Source organism: Bos grunniens, chromosome 3 (genome assembly GCF_055505025.1).
Source record: "Bos grunniens cultivar Pamir isolate PY7600 chromosome 3, Bosgru_T2T1.0, whole genome shotgun sequence".
Lineage (NCBI taxonomy): Eukaryota > Metazoa > Chordata > Mammalia > Artiodactyla > Bovidae > Bos > Bos grunniens.
The window spans coordinates 68218497-68230042 of record NC_141167.1 but is presented as its reverse complement, the minus strand read 5'-3'; the positions used below and the strand labels follow the sequence as shown (position 1 = coordinate 68230042).

At 38.3% G+C, this 11546-nt stretch overlaps 1 long non-coding RNA gene across 1 annotated transcript in view; it reads right to left on the bottom strand.

Annotated features, from left to right (window-relative positions):
• Window positions 1-486: 486 nt before the first annotated feature.
• Window positions 487-11546, bottom strand: part of LOC147375778 (uncharacterized) — a 31707-nt gene continuing 20647 nt past the window's right edge. The window contains exon 3 of the long non-coding RNA XR_015161586.1: window positions 487-3311. This is a non-coding gene — a long non-coding RNA (uncharacterized LOC147375778). The remainder of the gene's footprint in view (window positions 3312-11546) is intronic.

The following is an 11546-nucleotide window of genomic DNA, read 5'->3' as shown; positions in this document are numbered from 1 at the left end:
TTCTGAAAGGAGCCTTCATTGTTAAACTACCGCCTCTGTAACATGTCTGTCTGGAAGGGGTTTTGCTCACACACTTGGGTAATTTTCTCTGAGACAACGGCCCTACCGCCCCAGGTGAGGACTGCACTCAGGACCACCAGGAGTGAGAGGCAGACCCACAACCCTTGTGTCTCCTTCCCTACACATGAGCTCCAGCTTTAGAAGGTCTTCCAAATCCCGGGGCAGCTTCTGAGGTGCCGCTGGTCTCCAGCGCAGATCAGAGTCATGCCATTTAAATGAACACTTACCTGTCCCTTTCCCAGGTGAAACCACAGGCTCTGGTTCAGAGTTCCCCTCTGTGTGCTCCTGGGCCATTTACCAACTCCTTTTTAACCTCAATTTTTGCCTTTTTGAAATCTGTGGAAATAGGTGACTCACATTGCTAGAGTGAAAATCAATGTGACATGACGTCTACGAAAATGCCAAGTTCACAATAGGCATTCAATATTTTATTTATAAACATATTTATTATTATGTTAATTAAGAAGGCACAGTTCTAATAGCTTTACAACCATCAACTATTTGATCCTTGTAGTAACCCTATTTAGATAGGGATTATTTTTATCCCAAAGATGAGAAGCCTGGGGTACAGAGAGGCTCAGTCATCTTCCCAGTGGGCACAGCTAGCAAGTAACAGGGTTGAGATTAGAACCTAGGCAGATTTCATATCTTTAACCACTATTCTGAGTATTAGTTCTTCTCTCTCTTTCCCTTCATTGTCGATGCTTCTCTTTGATCCCTTGGGTCCCCAGATATGTTGTCCCAACAGTAATAATGTGGGAAGCCCCAATTGCTACCCAGGTTGATAACAGGGGCAACTAGAGAGAAATGATGTTAAAGTCTTCAGGAAAGCCTTTCATGATTAAGCGCCTGCCGAACTCTCCAGCCTCCCTAATTCCACAAAATTTCTCTGTTCCAAACAAATGTGACTATTTGTAATTCCCAAACCTGCAAACTGTTTTTTGCTTCCATTACATCACACAAGCTTTTGCTTCTGTCTGCAATGCCCTTCTCCCCATTTTCATTCTCTCCTTCCTCTTGTAACTCCTACCTGTTCCTTCATGCATCATTTACTAGGCAATTCCTCCCTTATCCTTAAGAGTTTAGATGCCCATTCACGATGATTCCATAGTATTCATAGATTGTCTCCTATCAAAGCACTTGTCACTTTGAACCACAGTAATGAATTGACTCCTTTATTGCCTGTACTTGACTATGAGCTTTTTGAAGGCAAGAATTGTGTTTTGTTTTTTTTAACCTCTGCATCTCCAGTGCCTGGCACTCTACCTGCCTGAGAGTAGGCATCCAATACATGTTTGTTCCTTGTCTTGGAATTCTCTTTCTGCTTTCCAACATTTGAGCCTCTTATTTTGTCCACAAACATATATTATCTGAACAGAGAGTCAGAGAAAGAAGTAGAAGCTATCAAAAACAAAAAAAGAAACAGTGAGGAGGACAATCTATGGGTCACTTGGCTTACCAATGGCTCCCACTCTCTGGGATTACTAAAATTCATTAAACCATGTAAATCTAAATAGAAGTTTAGTATTTGATCACTTGCTTACATCTCAGAATTATCATTCATCAAATTTAATTGGTTAGATTATTTCCATTTGATCTTTTTAAAAGGAGAGACAATGCTCTCTATCAGAAGATTACATTCTAATTCTGAAAAATGTGTAAATATTAATATCAAATGTGTTCTGACTCATGAGTAAAACAGGGTTGGCCCTGGAGCAATTGGAAGTACAGTTTAGTTCAGTTCAGTCGCTCAGTCGTGTCCAACTCTTTGCTACCCCATGAATCACAGCACGCCAGGCCTCCCTGTCCATCACCATCTCCCGGAGTTCACTCAGACTCACGTCTATTGACTCAGTGATGCCATCCAGCCATCTCATCCTCTGTTGTCCCCTTCTCCTCCTGCCCCCAATCCCTCCCAGCATCAGAGTCTTTTCCAATGAGTCAACTCTTCGAATGAGGTGGCCAAAGTACTGGAGTTTCAGCTTCAGCATCGTTCCTTCCAAAGAAATCCCAGGGGTGATCTCCTTCAGAATGGACTGGTTGGATCTCCTTGCAGTCCAAGGGACTCTCAAGAGTCTTCTCCAACACCACAGTTCAAAAGCATCAATTCTTCGGCACTCGGCTTTCTTCACAGTCCAACTGTCACATCCATACATGACCACTGGAAAAACCATAGCCTTGACTACCCTTTTTTGCAAAGAATGTTAGTTTATGAAGTCCATAAAACACATAAAGTGGAATGGACATGGTCCAAGTTTCTCAAAATGAACCACTAAAGTGAGTAAGAAACGTGGTGGGTACCAGGAGGCACTGTTTGAATACAGGCACAAAGGTCTAAGAAACACAAAAATTTAAGGATCTGCTCGTATGCCTTCTGCAGTAGCATTTCTGCTTTCAGATTTTTCTTTGGCTCAAGAACGATACTGTTCTAAATTACCTTCTTCAGCAACTGCAATGTTTAAGAAACTTAGTTCTGCTTATTTAGTCATCAGAAGCCCAGTAGAACACCTCCAAGGAGCAGTTTAAAGCTTTTTGATAATTCATCTGAACACAAACTGAAACAGGAAGAACAAGTGTCTCTTTCTGTTATAAATATCCAAATGTGGTTTTCTTTTTCACCTAGAAAATATGTCACAACTAAAATAAATTTAAATCAAAATTTGCAAATATAAATTCAAGGGCACATTATATACATTTGTGTATGTGTGTCTACACTTGGATATTTGTGGGTGTAAATTTCTTTTTGAGAGTGTTTGAACAGTTTCTTCAAGCAATAAATCACCATATTTTTTTCAAGACAATGTAATGACCACTTAAAATAATGCTATTTTCTCCAACATTAGCTTCGATAACAATGGTCTTATTAACAAATGGTAGGATGTAGTTGAATAATTCTCTGCCATACTTAGTCTCCATGAAGAGCTATGTAGCCCAGATGTGTCCACTATACATTCAGCTGTATATTGGAAAATAAAAAAGAGGTTTTATACCAACAGTGATGGAATATAATGAGAACCAAGCAATGGTTTACTCTCCTGACCCTGAAAATCAAGGATGAGGCTACTTGTTAAGTCTTAAATCTCACCCAGTGGACCAGCCCCTGGGCATGCTCTCTGGGATGTGGAAAGCATTGGTCCCTGAGCATCTTCTGTTATCCTCAAGGCTCACATCAAAGGAAGACCATCTTCCGCAAGACAGCTCCTCCACACGTTGTTCTTGCAGTGATCCACATCACTTCTGTAGGGCCCACTCTTGAAAACAAAATTCCAGGTGAGATAAATAATATAGTTAAAACACGTAAATAGATGTGATTGGAGAGGTGACAAAACAAAGAAAGTTGATAAACCAGCAATTCCATCTGTGTTTTATTCAGTTACAGTAATAAATAATTTAATATAATAATTTATGTGCATTTAAAAGGGTAGGCAATAGAAACTCTAGGGTAAGCATGAATTCCACGAATCTGTTATAATACCTATCTTAAAACAGTTCATATTTATTAGTGGAAAAAAATCCCTAAAATTCATTTCTAAAGGCTTATCAAACCAGATTGGGTCCCAGCCCAACAAAAAGAATTAGAAATCCCGGTGAAGCTGCTAACCAAGTCATTAAAGTGATATGCATGGATACTCCCAGTCCGCCAGGAAACCTTGTTATTTGGACACTTAGTCAAATGCTGCCCTCTAGTGAGAAACTTTTTAAAAGGCTCTAGCAGTCCCTGGGATTACAAAATATAACTAGGGATTTCAAATAAGAGGCCTGAATAAGATAATCAAGTAGAACTTTCAACTAGAAACCATAGTTACTCTAGATTCAAAAATCCCTCAAATTAAAATAAATAAATTTAAATTTAAAAAAATCCATTTCATTCCCACTTTGTTGATAATGCCTAAATTTTCTTTATAAAATTATGTTAGAACTGGGAAATTATTAAAATTACAGTAGGAGAGTATCTTGACCTCTGTGACATTTAAATATTTTTAGTCTCTCATATTTGATAATCTACTAATAGTACTTAATATTAAAATTGAATATATTTATTTATTTTAGCTAGTGATGCAGCTAGAGAATTTAGGTGCAATTAAGTAGACCATAATATGGCTTCCTACTCTGTCAATAAAAAAAAAAAAAAAAAACATAGAAGATAAATTCTAAAAGTTAATTTTGTATGCTGACAAATGGTAACTAGACTGATTGTGGTAATCACTTTGCAATGTATACAAATATCAGATCATTAAGCTACATACCTGGAAACAATATATTATTTTTCAATTATACCTTAATAAAAAAAAAATTTTTTTAAACACAGAAAAAATGGTGAATATTTGCACTAATAAAGCAATTCTTTACTTCTAGATAATTATTTTGTCATAACTGTGTCATGAATTATAATGTTCTTAATATAGAATTATTGCTCTATCCTCAAATAGAAATCTCATCTGCTGCTGCTGCTGCTAAGTCACTTCAGTCGTGTCCAGCTCTGTGCAACCCCATAGACGGCAGCCCACCAGGCTCCCCCGTCCCTGGGATTCTCCAGGCAAGAACACTGGAGTGGGTTGCCATTTCCTTCTTCAATGCATGAAAGTGAAAAGTGGAAGTGAAGTCGCTCAATCGTGACCAACTCTTCGAGACCCCATGGACTGCAGCCCACCAGGCTCCTCCATCCATGGGATTTTCCAGGCAAGAGTACTGGAGTGGGGTGTCACCACCTTCTCCGAGAAATCTCATCTAGTCACTTCTAATTCAATAGAGGGAAATAAAGGAAAATCTCTACTTTCAAACTTCATAGAATTTTAGTACACTTTACTCATTTAGCAGTAACAGGCATTTAGCATTTTTGAAGTGTGTGCTAAGTTTTGTAAATCCTGACAGTGCAAATTTCCTCCTGAGACACAATCTTCCTACTGAACATTCACTCATCTTTTAACAAATTGTTATGACTACTGGCCTAGTACCTGCACTCTGTTAGTCACATGGAATACAACGGTGGAAAAATGGACCTGGTTCTAAAGCAATGGCTCCTATGGCCAAGTAGGGGAGACAGACACACTAATCAGGTTATTCGGAAACATTGCCACGAATGCTTAAGATGGGGATAGACTTGGGGCTGTCTGGAAGCAATAGGAGCTACACCTTATCCAGTACTGGGAAGGCAGGAATGCTCGGCTCCCCAGGGCAGTGAGGAGCTTTGACAAGGTTCCACAGCCCTTGAAAGTCCTTTGAAGGTAGTGCAAGACAAGACCAGTAACTCTCTTCAGATGCAGTTCCAACAAGATTATGACACTGTCACAGTTTTGTGCTTTCATCAATATATCATTCTCAGTTAGATATGCAGTAATGGTCGTTCCACACTCAGCAACCAGCCACGCATGAGTATTTGAATTAAATTTGTCCATAAATGCAAAGTGAAATATTCCTATTTTAGTAAATTTACTTATCAGAAATTTTATTCTCCTCTCTTAGTTTTGAACATATCCACACAACAACATGCCTCTCTTTTTTCCTGAAAAATAAGAAAATTTAAAATTAAATTATTTTGTAATTATATAGTCCTCGTGTGCTCTGGTGTAGCTGCTAGAGCCATCTTGGACAAGTTATACATCTACAGTCTAAGATCCCTTCAGTTCAAATACTCTGTAAGTTAATGAGCCAGTCCATAAAAAAAATTTCTCCGCATTTTAAAACACTGTATTGTCTGTTGAGTATTATTGACTTTCAGATTTCCTTCCTTCAATGGTCATCTTGGTATGTAGGAGAAAACTCCTTTCTTGAGAAAGACTTAATCTTTTCCTTTCTAATCAAATGCTTTAGTCGTTGAAAAGAAAATAGAAATTGAAGTTTTGGGGGAAAAGTTTACTGAAGTCCCCATCCTGGATAAAAAAATGTCAGCAATATGTCAAAAGCACATTTCTGTAAAAATAGTTAAGTTCAGGAAACTTGCTATGTGAGAGACCCTTAACGTATTTTCTGAACTTAAATATTCTTGGGAAAAGATTTGTTGGGAGTTTCGGTATTCATCTATTAAAATGTCTGTTTTTTAGGCAGTTATTTCTTGATTAATGTCTTGAAACTAATTCGAATCCAGAAAAAAATTTTAAACAGATACACACACACACACACACACACACACACATTCTCAACTTAAACTATGTGTAGGTTGGTTCCATTTCAACTTTTAAATCGTACTCCATGCTTTGGAGAATAAAAAGCTGTATAAATCAGAGGCAAGACCTTATATGAAGATTTAGGAAATGCTGGGTTCTATATGAGAATGTAACAACCTTAATGCAGTCACTTAACCTCTCTTATGTTTGAATTCCCTCATTTGTCCTGTCTCACACGTGTCATGTTTATGTAAGGATCCCATGAGCTAATCTTTGCAGAAGTACATTGAAAATTACAGCAAACTGGCAGCAAGCTAAATATACACCAGCAAGCTAAATAAAAACAAAATGTGGTACACTCATACATGAAATACCACACACAAAAATGAACAGAATAACCTGGAGATAGCCAGATATAGACACATAAATGTAGATGCAGATATTCTTGTGTCAACATAGATTTCAAATAAACTATAGCATTGAGTAAAACATGCAAGATGCAGTATGAAATACCATTGTCCCATTCATATTTTTATGAGGCCCTCAAAACAATATGATAGGTTGTTAGTGGATTGTATATAAATATATACATACAAATTGTTTAATGGACAGTGGTTGTCCCTCAGTAGAGAGGGAAAGAAACAAAACTCAAGGTTAGAAGGTACTTCAGCCAATTATATAATTATTTTAAGAGACTGGAAAAGAATATGACAAAGCTAACAATTTCAAGTGCTAGGAATAAGATTCCACTCCCCTTATTCTCTGGTACTCTCCTATACATTTTAGACTTCTTTTTTAAATTATTTTAAGCTGATAAAATAAGAATAAAGAACAAGAGTAAAGCCCTCAGTAAAAAGATTGAAATAGTGCTGGTGCAGTGACCATAGATTCCTCCAATCTTTAAGATCTTCATTGGTAGATGAATATATGTCAACTGACTATAGGGTCAATCCGTATTTAAAAGAAGATGCAAGAAATATCTACATATCCTAGGATCTACGTGCAGAGATGCATTCTTCTAAAAGTCAAGTTTTGAGATACAGAGCTTCAAAAAATGATCCTTTTTCTGGTCTTTGCTTCAAATCTTCAAATAAAATCAGGACTCCCATAATTTAAACAAAAAGGGGGGCTCAACCAAATCCCATTGCATTCATGTTCGTATCATCTTGAGTTGGTTTTTTCCCAATACTCCTATCCAAACATTTTAAAAACTAACTGGAATCTCTAATGCCAAAGCCCAGATTCATGAGCTTGTAGAATCAAGCTGGAAAATACAGGTTTGGGCTTGTTCAACAGAAGTAACTGAAGATATAAACACATTGTTCACAGGAGATAACATACAAATGGCTGTTAAATACATTTTCAAATGTGTCCTCAACTCTAATGGGAGGATTGTGATTTAAATTATACTGAAGTATCTTCTTTTTACCTATCAGATTGACAAGATTCATTGTTTAACAATACCACTTACTGCATGCTCAGGATGTGAGGAATCAGACACTCTCATCCAGCACCAGAGGGATTATAAATCAGTACAACCTCCATGGAAGATAACTTGCTAACATCCATCAAAATTACAAATCTACAGTTTCTTTGACCAGCAATTACATATCTAGGTATTGTTCATACAGATGTTTTTGCATATGTGTGACATAGCATATGTACAAGGGTATTCTTACTGCAGTGTTTTTAACTGCAAAATATTAAATTTCCATCCTTTGAAAAGTAAATTTTGTTACAATTTTAATGGAATAGTACTGCCCACCCCCCCACCAAAAGGAGAAAGCTCTCATGATTTGAAATGGAAAATTCTCCAGGATCAGTTAGTAAGAGAATGAAACCAAAGTACAGAACAGTGCGTGAACACTGTTATTTGTAGAAAAGGGGAAAAACAAAATGGGCCTAGGATGTTTCTGAAAGCACAGACAAGAAAATGCTAATTCCAGTTACTTCTGAGGAGGAGCACAGAACCCGGCATCTGGGAAACAGGGCTGAAAGCTAGACTTTTTACACTATATTCTGAATATTGAGCTATGCGAGTATGCTGCTTTTTAAACTAAGTTAAAATTTCAAGTGGCTACATAATTTTAGTTATAGTGGTGGGAGAACTTTGAAAGGTGTCCTAAATTTTAACTAGAGGCTCTAGTAATATAAAGCGTTCCCCTTGCAACCTCTCCACCCACAAAGTGTATGAGAAGAAGAATTATGTCCCAAGGAGGAGCTAGGCAGGAAAACTTCCTCAGAGCGTGGAATAATTTTGTCAATTCTAGTAAATTATCTCTGGAGAAGGAAATGACAACCCACTCCAGTACTCTTGCCTGGAAAATCCCATGGACAGAGGAGCCTGGTAGGCTGCAGTCCATGGGGTCGCTAAAGAGTCGGGCACAACTGAGCGACTTCACTTTCACGTTTCACTTTCATGCATTGGAGAAGGAAATGGCAAACCACTCCCGTGTTCTTGCCTGGAGAATCCCAGGGATGGGGAAGCCTGGTGGGCTGCCGTCTATGGGGTCGCACAGAGTCGGACATGACTGAAGCGACTTAGCAGCAGCAGCAGCAGTAAATTATCTCACCTGAAGCTTCCACACAATCAACGCGTGATTTCTTAAAACCATGCCTGACTCAAGATACTAAGCCAACCCCTGCTAAATGAAGCCCAAATTCAAATCTGTAGCAAAGTTTAAGAGAAGCCTGGCAGGCTACAGTTCCATGGGGTCACAAAAGAGTTGGACACAATGCAGCAACTAAACAACAATAACAATAAAGCTTAAAAATCCGATAGACTCTATCCCTACCTGGTTTTCAGTTTCATTGTGAAACTCAGCAGGTGGAACATAAAATACAGAAATTATTTTCTCTTTTGGAAAAGCAAAAAATTCATCTTCTTAGCTCAAACATCCATCAACATCTGTTGTGTAGAACCAATAGCTAAATCTAAACAACGTGAGCCAAACGTTTGAAGTAGATGAAATCCAGCACTCACGAAGCATGAGCCATATAAAGGGTCACCCTGAAGCAACAGGGACTGAGGCTTTATCTTAAGTAGCCCTGGGGGAAGCTGTTCACCTTAGCAGATAGTTACTGCTAATTTGCATCTAAATATTGGTATATGTTTTATTTTAGCCCATTAACAGGAAGGCTATTACAAGGTTAAGAATTCTACAAAAAAATTAATAAATAAGAAATGGTTATCTCCTTAAACTGGAAACCTCAAAGTGGATATTTCTGTTTTCTGGTATTATATTTGACTATGTTTTTATTACAGAGGAATCAATTGCTTTTGAAATGTCTGTATCATCCTGCCTTGTCATGGTTATTGTTATTTTTAATTTCTTCAGATGTATTGCTACCCAGTAACATGTCATCATCCAAACTGGAGAGCCAAAAATTATGAGCCCTGCCTTCCAGCTCTGACTGCTGCCATGGGTCTCCTGGCCGCCATTTGACAGTCTCTTACTGGATGAGGGCAGTTGAGTTTTCCTTCTGCTCTCAAGAGCAGTCAGTTCCTGTTTCCTTTATGAAGAAATTTCTCTTTCTTTGTGAAATTCCAGGCAGGAAACCCTTCCCAGGGTCTCCCTGAGAAGCTCGGTATGGAAAGGGAATGCCTTGTCTGTGAATTAATCAGCATTGACCTGACAGAGTGAACAGAGGAAAGAGAAGAATCTTATCGACTGACCTCAGTGTCATAGAATTAAATCTATATTAAAGGAAAATAGGAAAAATTTCAGTTTCCAATAAAATGACATTTTTCTACAAATTGCAAAATGTAATGTCCTAGAAATACAATGACAATTTCCCACACAGGCTTTCTTTTTAGAGACATAAAAAGACTTTTTAAAAATACCTGCCAAATGGACACCCGCACATCTTGAGAGTCACCCATGGAGCTGGCTTTGCAGTAAACTTTCGGTGCTTTTACTTAGAATGATACCACCCAGCACTCATTCATTTCAGCAAGCTTCTATCCTGTAAGACTTTAAAAACGAGTTGCCCGACCAGTCTTTGCCACAAGCCCCCACCCCACCACTTTCTCACTTTCGAAAACCCCACGGTCTCCCTGATCGATGCACCTGGCAGCCTGGCGCTGCCTATGATAATAGCTGTGACACTCGCTTTTCTTCTTCTGAAGCTGTGGATTCATTTAAGAGCAAGCATTGCATCTTGCTAGAGAATGGGGTTGAGCCCACATTGAATGTTTGTATTCCTTGGCTACAAATGACAAATATAAATGACACACACAACCACATCGAAGCCTTCTGCAGATGCTACAAATCTGCTGCTACCCATGGGTGCCAGCCTGAACCAGGACCTGTCGGTGGACTGCTACTCACAGTGTACACTTAAAGGTACAGTCTACATTTAAGGAAATAAATCCCCTTATCGTCTTTATTGACGGTGCTTGTTGCTTTTCTTTTCTTATAAAATTCACCCCCTGCAACCTTTATCGTTTTCTTTTCTCGGTGTTCACTTTTTGAAAGAAACTGGAGTTCTGTATACAAAAGTGTATTTCAAACCTGTGTCCCCCCTGGCCACTTGCCTGGGCTAAAAATGGCCAAACTGACTTGTCATTTGGCTAAATAAAATAAATAAATAAATAAAACGTTCCCAGGTTAAGACCCTGCATTGCAAGTTTCAGCCCAGAGTGAATTTGAACGGCCAAGTTATAAACCCCTGAAAATAGGAAACTAATACCATGAGGATTTAAAATAATAGAAAATGTTTCACATAATATAAATCCATAAGCAGTGTATTATATTTAAGTCTTAATATCTACATACTCGGATTATCTTCTATCTTGACAATCACACAAAGTAATCTCGCTCCCTCGCCCCCTCCCTTTGACTCTGGGTTTCATTCCTATGTTTTAACAATGCTGTGGGCCATAAAATACTGTATTAATATTAGTTTGTCACAGCAGACTAAATTTAGAACAACTCATTAATATGAGAGAGTTAAAGGCAGTCAGCCAAGACTACCAGGGACTATAAGCTCTTAAGGCTATAAGTTATGCAGATATGCCACTTGAACTGGAGAGCAGCCATTCTTTTTGTGACTAATAAGAGATTCTATTAGTTCTAAGCTGATTCTCATTCTAATTAAGAAATGTGGGAAAAGGCAATTTTGCCATTGTAGGTATAGTTGATGTGCGACTAGCGTCAGCCTTATATCATCCCGCCTGGCTTTCTGGTCGCATAAGATTAGTGGCACGGGCGTAGAATGAACATTCCTCCTACATCCACATTAAAAAAAACACACACAACTTTGTTGCTGTATTTGTGATGCTGTAATCATAATCGATGTTCCTGGAAGAAGTCTAGTAATCAGTGATTTTTCAAAGCAAACCTTTTGTGGCTCAGAATCACCCCAGTTGGACAAAAAGTT